Consider the following 16,788-nt stretch of genomic DNA (forward strand, 5'->3'; position numbering starts at 1 on the left):
AATCTCAGTCCAGTCACTCCCTAAGCTTGTAAATGCATCTGTGAGTTTTGATTATTGCTTAATATGATGTTGAATTTTGGTGACGATGTGTAGGAGAAATTGATGGAGAAGGAAGAAACCTACTTCAACGGAGGCCCTTGCCCAACTCTTCAGGCAATGCTCAAGTCCGGATAGTTGCATGATCTTCCTTTATTTCAGTTCTGGACTGTGCAAGCCTCCTTGTGCTGCGTTATTGATCACATGCTAACTAAATGAAGTGTTCTCGAGCACTGGAATTAACGGTCTTAAGTTGCATAAGATATGAATGTATTTTCTAGTAGTTTCTGTTACCTACTTGGAAATATGTTCTGAAATTACTACAAAATCACCTAATTTGGCTTACCTATTGTTTGAACCAATAAATTATATGCATGATTAATTAAGGAACAAAAGAAGATGTGGTTTTGATTTTGGTTTGTAATGAGAGAGTTCTTTCTACGGGTTTAATCCTACTGATTATTAGTTTTCTTGCAGATATGAAGGTGGCAGTGAAAAACAAAGTTCCTCTTGTAAGATCGTTGACGTTGAGCTGTGTTACATTACTGTATTAAAAGCGACCATACTTAAGGTTCACAAGGAATATGTTCCCATATATGCATGGAGGTTAGTTAGTAGCATAATGTGTTCTCTCACCTGATTTAGTTATATATTGGGTAACTGAATTATAGTTATATTTGATGTTTTTTTATAGGAATATGTTTTAACCTTTGTCATTTTACTCTCAGGTGTGGTTCAATCTCCTCGAGGAGTTATAACCACGGGGTAAATTTTCAAACGTAACTATATTTTTCTCATTATTGTGGAATGAGCTCATTGCGAAGCACTATTACGATTTGACTATAATCTGAAATAAAGAAGAGATCATGAAATTTAGAATCATTTTCTATTATCTTCTGACATACCAATGGGATGAAATTGATTGGTATCTTAGGGCCTAACGTGTAACTTTGAAACCACATTCAATGTTCTTAAATGCTCATGATTTCTTTAGGCTGTGCAGTAGCCTTTGATATAGTTATTTATAAAATATTTGATAATATGGAGAGCTTAGCCCTTTAATGAGATTGTGTCCGTGATTCCATATGCACTCTTCTCCTTATCCTGAAATTATTGCTGATGTAAGTTGTGCCAGATTGCAGTGTCTACGAGGTATGGTGGAATTCATGATTCATCTTTTTTTACAGGTTTCCTTTGCACTAGTAGAATGAATATGAAGCAAACCACTTGCGGATCTTTGCTGCAGCAACTTCATGTAATTCCTCATTGAAGTCTAATTTGGGTACTTTGCTGAGTGTTTCAGTTGCCCTTGAGTTGTTGAATTCTGTCACAGAAATGAATCTTTGTTGCATTATTCAGAGTCTGGCAGATGCTAGAGGCTTGAGTTGAACTCACCAATCTCTTATCAGCTTTTGGAGAAAAGACTTATGCCGGAATTGTAAGTGATGGACCTCATGGTATTCATTAATGACATTTTCTTAAAGCTCTAGATGTTATAGCAATGCGGTAATCATTTCAAGCTAGTGGCATATGTGTAAAATTATTGTTGCTGAAGATAATCTCAATTAGTAAATTTACAATGTTTGGTTTGTGTACTTTTTTGCAGCCTGACAAGACGTCAGGAACGAATAAGGAACAGCTTCAAGCTATAGCTCCTGCACCGGATAAACTATGGAAACAAAAGGATGAGAAGACGAAAGAGAATTCTGATGTTCAATCTCAAATACAGAAGATATCTGCGGAGATTGTTGGAACTAGGGTCCAGGGTGAGAATATCACAGTTGAGGAGTTCAATCTATCCATCAAAAAAATAGATGAGTTTAATGCTCAGCTTCAAGATCTTCAAAAGGAAAAGGTGACTACTTTTTTTCATGCTGAGTTTGGTAAATGCTTTTGGACTATCTCTCTAAAGTCTAAACAGTGAACTGTTCTTGGCTTGTATATCTTGGTTTTCTAAAGTGACAGGCTGCACAAGGTTATTGACTTGTCACCACAGTCACAATCTTTGTGCTGTCCTTGGCATGGACTTCTTTACTATTGTCACAGAAGTACATCCAAGGCTGAATGACGCAACTAGTGTTCAGTCAGAAGCATCTGCAATGACACCCTTGCTGAGCTGGCGAGGCTGTTTTAGCACTAAAGGAAGACAAGAAGCAAAGATTGCAAAAGGTTGTTACTTTTTTGGATGATTTATGATTGTTACTTTTGGATGCAACATGTATAAAATGAATTTTCTTATGATCGAGATCATTATATCTTGCATTTTCTATTTTCCAGCAGGACAAGGAGCTCGAACCAGAGGAGCTTCTCCTAAGGCTGTGGGTTCTGTACCCACTGAGGAGAGTGTAGCTGATGGTATGTGTACAGTGTAGTCATTGTTTGGCATTTGAACAATGTTTCTGGCCAATGTTGTGAACTCCCCACGTAGCTTAGGATTGAGGCAATTCAATGCTGTCTCTTACTTTTGTAAAATCTGTCCACCCCCTGGCCTATCCCAATCCTCATTAGGTTCTAGGTTTTACTTGAACCCCAATTTTATGTGCAACACTGTTTTGGCCCAACCATCTTAAGCTTTAAAAATTGAAGCTGGCTTTGTAAATGATACTGCTATTATACCTTCTTGTTTAGAGGCTTAGATTTATAACTATCTTTTACGACTCTTAAGATATCTTCCTTGACATCAGGAGATAGATGAGTATGATGACCTTGTTTGTCCAGTTGATACATTCAATCCTCTGGAGAAGTCTGAATTTTGGGAAGGGTGGTACGTGGCCTATCTTTATCATTTACCTATAACAAATATTCAAAAAATAATTTAATCTAACCTTTTATTCATACTTTTTGTGTTTTATTTTCAGAATGCTTCAAAACGGTGTGATATGAAATGGCTGTTGCTGAACTAACCGAACTTGCATCCACCAAAAAGATTGCTCCAGCTGATTTTTCAGAACCCTGTCAGCACCTGAGGAGATAGATGAGTATGATGACCTTGTGTGTCCAGTTGATACATTCAATCCTTTGGAGAAGTCTGGATTTTGGGAAGGGGTGGTAAGTGACCTGTCTTTGTCATTTACCTATAACAAATATTCAAACAATAATTTAATGTAGCCTTTTTATTCCTACTTTTTGTGTTTTATATTCAGAAAGCTTCTAAACAGTGTGAGAGGAAATGGTTGTTTCTGAACTAACCGAACTTGCATCCACCAAAAAGATTGCTCCAACTGATTTTTCTGAATTTTGTTTAACATTAAAGAAGGTATGCTATGGTTTCCTTGACCACAAGTCCACAACTTAATCCAGGGTTTTTATATTATTTTATGCAGAACATATTGTTGGTGTTATTATCGTGACCAAGTAATTGGTGTTGCCTGCACAACATATTTGAATTTTGCAGGTTATCACAGGTGTACATTACTGTAGGAAGAAAAAAAAGGAAAGAAAAAAGAAAAAAAGGAAAAAAGATGGAAAAAGGAAAAAAAAAGATAAAAAGGAAAAGATAGAAAAAAAAGAAAAAAAGAAGAAAAAAAAGGAAAAAGAAAAAAGAAAAAAAATATTGTTGTTGCAGTTGACAGTATTCAAGCACCCGGACAACCTTGCAGGGGTCTGAGAACTCATTTCTCGGCCAGTTATCGCTTCTTATTGCCTCTACTACTGGTTAGTCCATAACTGTGTCATATTATTTTTTAAATTACACTACCCTATAAAAATGATAATACATGTGTTTTTGAGTAGTTATTTGAATTTTTCATTCTAGGGGATTATCATTGATGTGTAAATTGTACAAATGTCATATTTAGGTTTGCAATTGTTTCCTTTTCTAATTAGAGTTGGAATAGAGATAACACCCGGCAGCCCTTAGAGTTAATAAGATATAATCTCAGTCCAGTCACTCCCTAAGCTTGTAAATGCATCTGTGAATTTTGATTATTGCTTAATATGATGTTTGTTGGGATTTACGCACACAAGGTTTTCACACACTCAATAAGATCACACACACACTCACTGTTGTATGAGATCACACAATGCAGAAAACACACACACTCACACTTTGAGTATTGAAGATGATAATCTTGGAGATAAAACTGGAAAACTCTTTATTGATTAAACTCTACTCTAAACTACATACACGGTGAGCTATTTAAAGCTCTATAATCACGTAGCAACTGCTACTAACTAACTACAAGAAGAATCAAGAAAGCAAGAAGAATAACCGCTACATCTCAGCTAACTAACTGCTGCTCCAACGGCTAGTTCGGCTAGGTTGCTTCTACCTTCTCGGTTCAAGACCGAACTCCTTCTTCGGCTCAATACCGAACTCCTTCTCGGCTTACAACCGAACTCTTCCTTCTCGGCTCATTCCAGCTCAACGCCGAGCTTCCTTACCGAGCTTCCATACCGAGCTTCCATACCGAGCTTCTTTACCGCTGAGCTTACCGACTTCTGCCTTCTTCTTCTTCTCGGCTAGTTCCAGGCTAGTTCCAGCTCGGTAAGCCGAGCTTACCGAACTCCTTTCTAGCCGAGCTTCTTCCAACTGAAATGAGCACTCCATTATTACAATTCTCCACCTGAGGGCTCATCTCAGTTCTTGCACAAACATTGATCCATTTCTTGCAATGATCAAACTTGTCTCTACCTAGAGACTTTGTTAGCATGTCAGCCGGATTGTGCAAGGTGTTAATCTTAATCACCTTCACTCTCCCCTTTTCAATCTCATCTCTAATGAAATGCAACTTTATGTCTATGTGCTTGCTCCTTTCATGAAAACCCGGATGTTTAGCCAAGCACATAGCTGAGCTGCTGTCACAATGAATCACCATTGTCTTTTGGTCAAAACCAAAGTCAGAAATCACTCCCTGAATCCAAAAACTCTCCTGTACAGCTGCAGTGAGAGCTATATACTCTGATTCTGTTGTTGAGAGAGCAACAACACTTTGCAACCCTGACTTCCAGCTGATTACAGTTCCAAACATGGTGAAAAGATAACCTGTTTGGGACTTTCTGTTGTCCAGGTTTGCAGCATAGTCTGCATCACAATAGCCCTGCACAACCTCCTCAGATTCACCTTCCCAGCCATTGAACACAATCCCCCAGTCCTTAGTTGACTTCATGTACCTCAATATCCACTTAAGAGCATTCCAATGCTCCTTCCCCGGGTCTGCCATGTATCTGCTAGTCACTGAGATAGCATGAGCCAAATCTGGTCTTGTACAAATCATAGTGTACATAACACTTCCAACCACACTAGCATAAGGGATAGCCTCCATCTCATCAGCCTCTTGCTTAGTTTTAGGGGCTTGTTCCTTTGATAGCTTAAAACTCTGGGACAGAGGAGTTGATGCAGCTTTTGCATTTTCCATTTTGAATCTCTGCAAAACTTTCTCAATATAGTCAGTTTGCAGCATCCACAGCTTCTTGCAGCCTCTATCTCTCTGAATATGTATGCCTAGGATCTTCCTTGACTCTCCTAGATCCTTCATTTCAAAGCTTGACTTCAGATCTTGTTTAACTTTCTGAATTTCTGTCATAGAAGGCCCTGCAAGTAGCATATCATCCACATAGAGTAATAGGTAGGCAATGGGAGTCTTGCCTGCCTTCTTGATGTAGATGCAATCATCATATTCTGACTTGGAGAAGCCAATCTTCTTCATCTGTGCATCAAACTTCTTATTCCACTGTCTAGGACTTTGCTTAAGTCCATAAAGACTTTTCTGTAACAGGCACACCTTGCCTTCTTCTCCAATCTTCACATAGCCCTCTGGCTGTTCCATGAAGATAGTTTCCTCTAGATCTCCATTGAGGAAGGCTGTCTTCACATCAAGCTGTTGTAGCTCCCAGTCAAGCTGATTCACCACAGCCAATAGAATCCTAATCGAAGTGTGCTTCACAACAGGTGCAAACACTTCATTGAAATCGATTCCCTCCTGCTGTGTAAAGCCTCTAGCCACCAGCCTTGCCTTGAACCTGATTCTGTCTTTATCAGTGGTTTCTACCTTCTTTTTAAACAACCACTTGCAACTGATCAGCTTCCTCTCCTTTCCATCTGTATTCAGCTTGGATTTGTCCACCAAAATCCATGTTTTGTTCTTGAGTAAAGACTCTATTTCCTCATTCATGGCTTCAATCCATCTTTCTCTATCTTTACTCTGCATAGCTTCTTTATATGTGAGTGGATCTGCACCATCAATACCTTCAGCTGCACACAGAGCATAATACACAACATCAGAGAACTTTGTTGGGGGCCTTGTTTCTCTTCTAACTCTGTCCCTTGCAAGCTGATAGTCCCTGATAGAGTCTGATATAGACTCACCAGCCTGGTTGCCCTGAGTTGGAGCCTCTTCTTTATCTGAATCAGACTCACTCCCTGAGTCAATAACTCCACCTGCTCCTAGGCCAACCCCCACAGGCTCCACCTTGAAGAAATCACCCTCATCTTCATTGGAGTCCGGCTTATCTTTCAGGAATGGCATCTGATCCTCCAAGAACACCACATCCCTACTCACCAAGACCTTCTGCTTACCGGGCTCAATACACCAGAGCCTATACCCCTTAACACCTCTCTGATACCCCAGCAAGATACATTTCAGAGCCCTAGCTTCAAGCTTACTTTGCCTAGCATGAGCATAGGCTGCACACCCAAACACCTTGTATTTTGAGTAGTCACTGTGAGCTCCATACCACATGTAATCAGGAGTTTCAGATTTCAGGGCAGTAGATGGGCATTTATTGATGAGATAGGCTGCTGTATACACAGCCTCACCCCAGAATCTGCTGCTCAAACCAGACCCAAGAAGTAGGCACCTCACCCTCTCTAGGATTGTCCTATTCATCCTCTCCACAACACCATTTTGCTGAGGATTACCAGGAACAGTCCGGTGCCTCTTCATACCCTTCTCTTTACAAAACAGATCAAACTCAGCAGACAAGAACTCTAGGCCATTGTCTGTCCTTAAGCATTTAACACTTCTACCCTTCTCTAGCTCAACCTCCTTACACCATATCTTGAACTTTGTGAGTGTTTCAGATTTTTCTTTAAGAATATATACCCACAACTTCCTTGTATAGTCATCAATGATAGCTAGATAATACTTTCCTCCACCAATTGAACACACCGGTGAAGGCCCCCAAAGATCACTATGTATGTAGTCTAAAGGGGCTGTAGAAGAGTGAATACCTGTAGGATAGGGTGCCTTCTTAGCCTTCTTAGCCTGTTCCAGCATTCCCAATGAGATGAGGTTCCTCTTTACTTCTGGAATATACCTCACCCCAGTTAGGATCTTTATAGAGCCATCTTGTAGGCTTAGCTTTACCTTCCCTATTCCTTTGATCTGACAAATGTGGTTATTACCAAGAACAACCGTACCCGATGCTTCTTGAAGATCATGAAACCAGCTTCTATTGGGGCACATATGGAAGCTGCACCCCGAGTCCATAATCCACCTATGACTGACCCCACTATCACTGATATTCATGAGTTGAGCCGGGGGATCAGCACTCTCCACACAATCAGATTGATTGTGTCCCTCTGAGGCCATCTTTCTCTTCCATGCATGACAATCTTTCTTCAAATGTCCAGGTTTCTTGCACCAATAGCAAGCTCTGGTTTCCTTCTGAGCATCTGAACTTGAGGGTTTAGGGCCCTCAAACTTCTTCTTGAAGTTCTGCTTCTTGAACTTCTTCACATTCAAGGCCTCTGCAGCTTGAACATTGGAGCTTGCAGAGCCTCTGTTGGCTGTCTTCTGGAGTTCTTTGGCCATCAAGGCTGAATAGACTTCTGCATAGGTGATAGGTTTATCTCTTCCATAGATAATTGCATCACTTAGCTGGTCATACGAGCTAGGCAAGGCATTCAATGTGAGAATGGCCTTATCCTCATCTGAGATCTTGACATCAACAGATCCCAGGTCATCAATGATCTTGTTGAACTCCTCTAGCTGCTCAATGATGGACCTATCTCCAGAAAAACTATAGGCATACAGCCTCGTCTTGAGATACAGCCGGTTAGCCAAGGATTTGGCCAAGTAAACTTCATCTAACTTGTCCAAGATCTCCACCGCAGTCTTGGCTTCTTGAACTTCCCTCAAGACCTTATCTCCAAGGCACAGAATCACTGCAGAATGTGCCTTGAGCTGCATCTCCTCCATCTTTGCCTGAGCTTTTTCATCAAGCACTGGAGCCTTTCCTTTCTCATCTGGTTTTGCAAGAACTGCCGCCAAGCCTTGTTGAATTAAAACCGCCTTCATCTTCATCTTCCACAGGCCATAATCATTCTTGCCTGTGAACTTCTCTGCATCAAGCCTTGCTGCCATCTCTGAAACCGTTTGATCCTCTGCAAATCAGCTTCAATATCCCTTTCCCACAGACGGCGCCACTTGTTGGGATTTACGCACACAAGGCTTTCACACACTCAATAAGATCACACACACACTCACTGTTGTATGAGATCACACAATGCAGAAAACACACACACTCACACTTTGAGTATTGAAGATGATAATCTTGGAGAGAAAACTGGAAAACTCTTTATTGATTAAACTCTACTCTAAACTACATACACGGTGAGCTATTTAAAGCTCTATAATCACGTAGCAACTGCTACTAACTAACTACAAGAAGAATCAAGAAAGCAAGAAGAATAACCGCTACATCTCAGCTAACTAACTGCTGCTCCAACGGCTAGTTCGGCTAGGTTGCTTCTACCTTCTCGGTTCAAGACCGAACTCCTTCTTCGGCTCAATACCGAACTCCTTCTCGGCTTACAACCGAACTCTTCCTTCTCGGCTCATTCCAGCTCAACGCCGAGCTTCCTTACCGAGCTTCCATACCGAGCTTCCATACCGAGCTTCTTTACCGCTGAGCTTACCGACTTCTGCCTTCTTCTTCTTCTCGGCTAGTTCCAGGCTAGTTCCAGCTCGGTAAGCCGAGCTTACCGAACTCCTTTCTAGCCGAGCTTCTTCCAACTGAAATGAGCACTCCATTATTACAATGTTGATTTTTGGTGACGGTGTGTAGGAGAAATTGAAGGAGAAGAAACCTTCTTCAACGGAGGCTCTTACCCCAAACTCTTCAGGCAATGCACAAGTCCGGATGCTTGAGTCTAACTGACACTTTTGAAGGCATGATCTTCCTTTATTTCAGTTTTGAACTGTGTTTAACCTCTGCATAATATCGTTTCCATGTGCTTAGAAGTAGTAAGTATCTTGTTTGCTTGAGTCTAATGACACTGTTGAGTACACAGCTCTCAGCCTCTACAAAAAATGCAACTTGTATAAAATAAATATTCTTATGATCGAGATCATTATATCTTGCATTTTCCATTCATCAGGTTTGAGCAGGACAAGGGAGCCCGAACTAGGAGCTGTTTCTAAGGCTATGGGATCTGTACCAACTGAAGAGAGTGTTGTTGACGGTATGTGTACTCTGAAGTAATTGTTTGGCATGTGAACAATGTTTCTGGCCAATGTTTTCAATTCACCACGTAGCCTAGGAACGAGGCAATTTAATGTTTTCTCTTACTTTTGTAGAATCTGTCCACCCCCTAGCCTAGCCCAATTCTAGGTTTTCTTTGAACTGCAATTTATGTGCAACACTGTTTCTTGCCCCAAGTCTCAACCATCTTAAGCTATAATAAATTGAAGTGTCTCTGTAAATGATACTGCTAGGTTTTGTACGAACCGCAATTTATGTGCATCACTGTTTCTTGCCCAAATCCCAACCATCTAAACCCTAAATGGTACTGCTGCAATTATACTTTCGCTTAGTTTTACCTTAGTGGCATTGATTTATGGCTGTCTTTTACGAGTCTAAGATATATTCCTATCAATCTCAGGATATAGATGAGTATGGATGACCTTGTCGGTCCAGTTGATATATTGAAGCCTTTGGAGAAGTCTGGATTTTGGGAAGGGGTGGTAAGTGGCCTATCAATGTCATTTATAAATATTCAAAAAATTATTTAATGTAACCTTTTATTCATACTTTTTTGTATTTTATTTTTAGAAAGTTTCAAAATGGTGAGAGAGGAAAGAGGCAGTTGCTGAACTAACCGAACTTGCATCAACCAAAAAGATTGCTCGTGAAGTTTTCTTGACCACAAGTCCGTAACTCAATCCAGGTTTTCTTGACCGCAAGGCTTGATTGATCATTTACATGAATGTGGCTCATGCATTGTATTCTTTTAGATGTCTTGAAATGCCTTGGCGACAACAAAAAGCATATGCTTGAGTGTGCATTGTGTACCTTGGATACTTGGCTTGGTGTTGCTCATTCTGATAAAATGGTCTGTAGTCTATTCGGAAAAGAGTGTTTTTCGAACTCCTGCTTTGAGTATCGTTGACCTCATCGTTTGTTGCTGTCTTCCACTACCATATATTACAGCTGTTCTCACAGACGCTAAAGTAGGCGCAAAAGGGCGCAAGGATTTTTTTTATTGGCTATCAAGACAACTTGCTGGATTGGTTGAGTGACGGCGCCAGACCTATCTTATATATCTCTCCCCTTATAGTGTCCAAAAATTTGAGAGATATACAAGGTTCTGTGCTTTAGCTATTATTGGCATACAACTGAAGCCATATGGAGCTTTGCAAGGTATTATGTTACTTTCCATTAACTCACTCATCTCCTAATAAAAAATATATTATGTTACTCCTCTTTTTCATATCATTTTATTATTTTTCTTATGCCACACATGCATTGCAGATAATTATGAATCTGGTGGATATGTTTCGTCAAGCACCACGTCAGAAAGCAGCCTAATGACAGCAAAACCAAATGGTCATGGCAACCACGAATCCTGGCATGGAAGCAGAAATGCATCTTCAGTATGTTTTCTGTGGTTAATATCTTTCTTCTGGACCATAATGTATTTTTTAATTGATGTCCTGTTTATTTAGATAGCTGAACCTAACAAGGGATCCAGGCAGTTTTTTCAAGACATTAACTTTCAGTTACAACAAGGTGACACGTTGTATTTTTAGGGAAACAAGGTGCAATTTTTTTGGTAACGCTGCAAACAGTGCTGTATCTTTTATGGCAAGAAAGTAGATTATTAACTTAGTGTTACTCTCGCAGGATGACAGAGAAAGGATTATTGTTCGCAGATTCAAATTAGAAGAATTGCGTATAGAGGAAATTCAAGATCTTGAGGTTTCTGCTCTCTTTTAAGATTTCTATATTGATTTTATGAGATTAGCTTTTCAATACCACTGAGATGGCCTTCATACAACTTTTTTAGTAGAACTTTTTAGCACTTATTTTGATGTTGTGTGGCTTATGTATTGTTTTTGCATATGACGGTATACTACATTCTTTATAGATGTTCGTAAGTGGCTTTGCTTACTTCTCAAACAGAATGATGTCATGAAACACTTTCGAGAGGATCTGCATTGGGCTGACTTCAAAAAGCTAAGTTGATGGAGTTGAGTCTCTAGTGCTTTCTTGTCTTTGTATGCTATATCTTTCCATGTGTTCCTCTTGGCAGATAAGTAGCCGGTTAAAATCCTTGCACTGCTGAACGAGATGGAGACACCCTCAAAGTTGCATCCAAATACTTTGGCGATAGGCTATAAGATTCTTGGTGAGCTTATAACTAACTATTGTGGGGTTGTTCATTTAGACTTTTCATACGAGTGATGGAGAAGAGGAAGGCAAGCCAGGAGATCCTAGAGCTGCCCTAAGATGCTCCGAGCGAGAATGTGTACGATTTTGACTGGTGCCTTTTCAAGATCTTGTAAATATGTCCTGACTGACCTTTTAACTAATAACGCCCCTAATATTGAAGATTCATGTCATGATTTTGATTAGTTGGGTGTTAATTGAGGTCTGAAGTTGTTATTGCTTTAGTTGCAGACTTTTTTTGAAGGCTTGCTTATACAGTTAAGGAGAGTACTCTTGATAGTTTCATCACGGAACTGTTGCTATGGCCTTTGGAAGTCAACTTTTGATAGGGTTCCACAGATGGATGATGGAAATCAACTTTTGAGAGCTTTGAATGTTCTGATGTTAAAGATTCTAGTAACTATCACTGTAAAACTTATTTGGCAAGCATGGCTAGTTTTTCTCTCTTCTTATGAATATAATTGTTGTTGGTGGCCGTATTGCACATGCAGGATAACGCATAACGCAGAGCGTACTTCATCATTTGATGTGCTTATAATCTCTTAAGATTTGATTATTACTACTTTGTCAACAATTGGTGCTCTTGGGACTGCAATGGGACAGCCACTTGAGAAGTCAAGCAAGGTATTCTCTTATACTATCAGTTACAGGTTTATTATGAGTCTTTTGCGCTACTAACATAGATTTACAATCATAATATTATAAATAGTTGAATCATTTAGAAACTCCTGAATTCTTCAAAAGACAATTATTGTACCTTCAAATCCCAATACTGAAACTCTTCTGTCATGTATATAACTTCTGTGAAGGCTTGATCATTTACATGAATGTGGCTCATGCAGTGGCGCCACCCCAATGCTCTAGTTTCCCTGCCGCCCCCGCCTTAGTTGAATGATGTAATGATAATTAAAATTTTATTAATAAATAATAATAATCATTTTAATATAATCAAAAATATTAAACTTATTTTAAAATTTTCTTACTTAATTATTTATTAAAAACATAATAATAATAATTATTATTATTATAATGCATAATTTTAATAATTTGATTCAATTTTCATATTAAGTTAGTTCAAGTATGTAACATTATAATAAGAAATAATATAATAATACTACTAATAATAATTATAGTCATTATTTTAAATTTTCATAATTAGTTATTTCTAAATTATAATAAAAACATAAAATAATAATAATTATTATTATTATAATGATGACGGTTTTGTGTTTTGATTATTGAACCATAAGTATTAGGCATATTATATAATTGGTTATGACATTATGCTTTCTTTAATAGCACATATATTACATTATGACATTGTTTTAATAGCAGATATATTTCATTTTTTTTTATTTTCTAATTTTTGAATTGATATGTATGTATATTCATAATATTTTATCGATTGCCATATCCCGCGCCATACCTTTACGCCATATCCGAGTGGCGGTTTTTGCGTTGGCCGTCATACGCCATCCATAACATTGTTAATTACTAGTATTCTTTATGATAAATTTCTCTTATTTTTGCCGAGGATTATGGAATTGGAATACATCATTCGCCGTAAGTATATGATCACAAACATGCTCATGCTTAGTGGAAAGAAGCCTATTGTTGCATTGGTAAGTACAATGTAAACTATTACTATTACACAAGGAGACACATTATGAGCACGTATTCTAGACGCCTAGCTACTTCACATAAACATATGGTTAACCACTGTTGACTCTCCCGTTTTGCTTGTTTTATACACATCTCTTTCTTAGTCGGCTGCCACTAAGAAAGCCACGTCTGGAAAATCTTGTATTAACAAGAAGGGTGATGGAGGACAAAAAACAAAAGTTTCTAAGCCTATGGAGCATGAAGATGTCGAGGTCAGAGCTGCTGTTTTTCCCCTCTTACCTGTTGTATGCTGAATACATTATTAGGGACACCCACGATAGATCTTTTTGACTAACTAAAACAGTTTTCTTTACAGCAAACTGAAATGAGTTTGGAAGAGATTTAGAGCAGATTAGGATCCCTTATTCAAGTAGAGACAATTACTCAACTAAAAAGTGTTGGGTGGAAAGAGCTGCTTGAAGGTTAGGGTTCAAATTACTGTTTGACCTTATTTGTAACAGTTGCATATTTAGGTCATATGTATGTGTTTTCCCACTTAAATTATGGTTTTGCATCGTGCGTTCATTTTATTATATCCCACTTTTTTGGGTGTAAACCTGTCCCTCAAACATATGAATTGCAACTTACTGAAAACAATGATTGCATGTTTGACTGCATGCTTTAATGAAATATTGAGGGTTTGTGGATGAGAAACCGTATGAATATCCAAAAATTTTATTACTTGATTGAGGTTTGCCAACTCTTTTAGCTGTCGGATGGCGCTAGACCTATCTTATATCTCTCCCCTTATTGGTATCAAAAAATTTGAAAGATATACAAGATTCTGCTTTGGCTATTATTTGATAACGACTGAAGCCATATGGAGTTTTCAAGGTAGATTTGTTTTGTCAAGCATCGCGTTTAAAAGCAGCCTAAAGACAGAATAAATGGTCATGGCGACCGCGAATCTGGGCATGGAAGTAGAAATGCACCTTCAGTATGCGTTCTGTGGTTAATATCTTTCTTCTCAACCATATATCTTTCTTTTGAACCATAATTGTTTTGTTAATTGATGTCCTGTTTAGCCTAACAAGGGATACAGGCAAGAATCCATCTTGTGTGTTCAAGACATCAACATTAGCATGAAGGATTCAACCAAGGTTGGTACAAATTTATTTTTTAGGGAAACAAGGTGCAAATATTTTGGTAACTACAGGCTACAAACAGTGCTGTATCTTTTATGTAAACAAAGTGTATTATTAACTTAGTCTTACTCTCGTTGGTTGACACGGAAAGGATTATTGTTGCCAGATTCAAAATCGAAGAATTGCGTATAGAGCAAATTCAAGATCTTTAGGTTTCTGTTCTCTTTTAAGATTTCTTTATTAATTTTGTGGGATGCCTTCATACAACTTTTTAGAACTTTTGTCAGCTTTTGGGTTTGGGTAAATGGTGTAAGACCATCAGTGCTGACTTGTTTTTGCATCTGATGATATGTTTCATTCTTATAGATGTTAGAAAGTGACTTTGCTTCTCAAACAGAATAATGTCATGAAATCTTTTGGGAGGATCTGATCGGAGGCTCTTAAGTGCTGACTTCAAAAGCAAGTTGATGGCATTGAGATGCTGCAGAAGGTTATTTCAACATAAATTCTAGTTTTGATTGTGTAACTTTTGAAATTTTCATTAAACCTTCGATTTGTTCATAATACACAGGCTCTTCCATCCATGGGAAGGGAGGTGATTGAAGTCTTAGATATATACTCTTGAAGTGGTTTGTGTTGTGGTTTTTGAATCCAACACATCATGCTTATTAAAGGTAAATAGGATTTTATTAATTTGTTTGCAGCATGCCCGTGGGCTTTGCTCTCTGAATTTATCAAATGGTATTTTTGAAAAAGAAATGAGTGATACCATATTTGATGAGTATACTCAGGAGACTTGTTATTGAACATTTGATTATTCAAAATGTTTGTGGAATTGATGAATTACAAATTGTTATTGATTCTCTAATATCTAGCTTTCTAAGAGTGTTACATCCCGTTAATATATATGTTCTTATAATTCTTATTTACCATATTTATACTATCTCGGATCATTTCTTGACTCTTGACCTTCTGTAACTTTGATAAGGTACTTGAATTTCTTCGCGTGCTTCAGGTTATGTTGAGAAGTGTGGGCTACATTGCGGTACCCCATCTTTCTTCCTAGCTTGGTTGATAAGGTAATGATGTGTTAAAGGTTTAGGGTTTACTGTCTATGTCTCAACCAGTATCCAAAGTCTTATTAAGCTAAGGAAGTTGTATTTAGAGCGTGTAATTTTTGTATAGTGTGTGTCTTTTGTGTATAGTGTGTTTATAGTATGTGCTATGTGTATTTTCAGTTCATGTATATCTTGTATCGTGTGTATAGTGTGTATTTTTTGGTAGAATGTGTAGTGTGTTGTTCGTATTTTTGCATAATGTGTGCAGTGTGTTACACTTTGTATATTGTGTGTGTAGTGTATATTTTCTATGTGTATGTCTAGTGCGTGCATTTTGTGTATACAGTGTATATTTGGTTTATAGCGTGTAATTTGCGTATTTTGTATATATAGTGTGTAATGTGTAGTGTTGTATATGTGTGTATTTTGTGTATGCTTTGTATATTTTTTGTATGTGTGTGTAGCGCATTGTTATTTTGTGTTTACATGGCATGTACTTTGTTTATAGGTTGTGTAAGTATGTGTGTTGTGCATGTAGTTATTTTTGTGTATATATGCCTGTAGTGTATATTTTTGTAGGTGTGTGTTTGTATAGTGTGTGATGGATTTTTTGTTTACATTGTGTTTACTTTGTTTATAGGTTAGTATGAATGCGTAATGTGTGTACTTTGCTTATAATATGTGTAGTTTGTGTATATTGTGTAATTTATGCAGTGTGAATTTACCTACATGAGTATTTTTTATTTATAGCGTAGGTGTTTGTATTGTGTGTGCGGTGTGTATAATGTATATATATTTTGTGTAATATAGTTTGTGTGTAGCGTCGTGTTTGTTATAGGTTGTGTATTGTGTGCAATGTAAGTAGTGTGGAGCGTGTAAAGTATGTGCATTGTTGTGTAAAGTATGTGCATTGTGGGTATAGTGCTGCATAGTGTGATTTGTGTATATTGTATTTTGTCCGTTTGTCTTGTGTATAGTGTATTTTGTCCGTATTTTATGTGTAGTGTGAAGTTTGCACTTCGTGTATAGTGTGTGTATTGTGTTCAACGTATGTAGTGTGTAGTGTGAAGTTTGCACTTCGTGTATAGCGTGTGTATATTGTGTTCATAGTGCAATGTATTGTGTTATTTTGTGTTTAGTGTATGATATGTGAAGTGTGTGTATTTTGTGTATACTTTGTGTATAGTTTGTGTTAAACTTGTATCAGTGCGTGTATTTTGTGTGTTACTTGTACCCATTGCGTGTATTTTTTGTATAGTGTGTGCTATGTGTAGGTACATGGTGTGTGTGTTTTTTGTATAGTTTGTGTCAAGTGCGTGTATTTTGCGTATAGT

General features: G+C 38.0%; 1 pseudogene; it reads left to right on the forward strand.

The window, feature by feature from the left end:
- Positions 1 to 15,264, forward strand: part of LOC121755593 — a 37,401-nt pseudogene extending 22,137 nt beyond the window's left edge.
- The last annotated feature ends 1,524 nt before the right edge of the window (positions 15,265 to 16,788 follow it).

This window comes from Salvia splendens, chromosome 11 (genome assembly GCF_004379255.2).
Source record: "Salvia splendens isolate huo1 chromosome 11, SspV2, whole genome shotgun sequence".
Taxonomy (NCBI): Eukaryota; Viridiplantae; Streptophyta; class Magnoliopsida; order Lamiales; family Lamiaceae; genus Salvia; species Salvia splendens.